This window comes from Wasmannia auropunctata, unplaced genomic scaffold (assembly GCF_000956235.1).
Source record: "Wasmannia auropunctata unplaced genomic scaffold, wasmannia.A_1.0 LD336085.1, whole genome shotgun sequence".
In the NCBI taxonomy this organism is placed as follows: domain Eukaryota; kingdom Metazoa; phylum Arthropoda; class Insecta; order Hymenoptera; family Formicidae; genus Wasmannia; species Wasmannia auropunctata.
This window is the reverse complement of record NW_012026805.1, coordinates 1,060,027-1,060,782: the sequence shown is the minus strand read 5'-3', so window position 1 is coordinate 1,060,782 and position 756 is coordinate 1,060,027. Positions and strand designations below refer to the sequence as shown.

Below are 756 nucleotides of genomic sequence, written 5' to 3'. Positions count from 1 at the left end.
CGTGTGCTCTTCCGATCTTTAGTAAAAGATTCAATTTTATCAGGCTTTGCGTGAGATTGATTTGTTGGTTTTGTACGTTCCAATTCTCTCAAAATAGCTTCTTCACAATAAGAATAATTTTCATCTTTTTTTTCAAGCGTTCTTGCTTTTTCTGTAAAAAAATTAAAATAAGTACCTCTTAAATATTACTTTCAGTATAAATATTTCTTGTACACTCGCTCACTAAAAGACTGCGATATTTTCCTTTTTATAGGTTTCAAAACGCACTAATATTTTGCAAATGCGGACCGCAATTGGTGTTATACTGCTTCTAGATTAAAGATAGTACATACACTACATACATCGTGGTTTGCATTTGCAAAATATTAGTTATCTATAAAGTACATATTATGTATATTAAATATAAATTAGAAACCTCTAAAAAAAAAGTGTCGCAACCTTTTAGTGAGCGAGTGTACATATATATTAACAAATACTTTTTAGAGAAAAGCAAGTGAAATCTCTGGAACAAATCCTTCACTATTTGTTAAAGAAATATTTAGAATTTTTATACTTTGAAAATATAATACTTTGTATATACATACTGTATTTTCGTTTATACGTTGATTGTATTTCGATGTCAGAGTTATCTGTATCTGGTGTTTTGTTAAGCGAAGCTATATAAAAAAAATATTAAAGAAAAATAAAATAAAATATTTAAGTACTTAACGTATATCTGTCTCTTATACACATCTCTGAGCGGGCTGGCAAGGCAGA

General features: G+C 28.6%; 1 protein-coding gene across 1 annotated transcript in view; it reads right to left on the bottom strand.

Moving 5' to 3' along the window:
* The window catches only part of LOC105448429 (putative fatty acyl-CoA reductase CG5065), a 71,133-nt gene that overhangs the window by 35,903 nt on the left and 34,474 nt on the right, over positions 1-756 (bottom strand). The gene's annotated exons all lie outside the window — the stretch shown is intronic.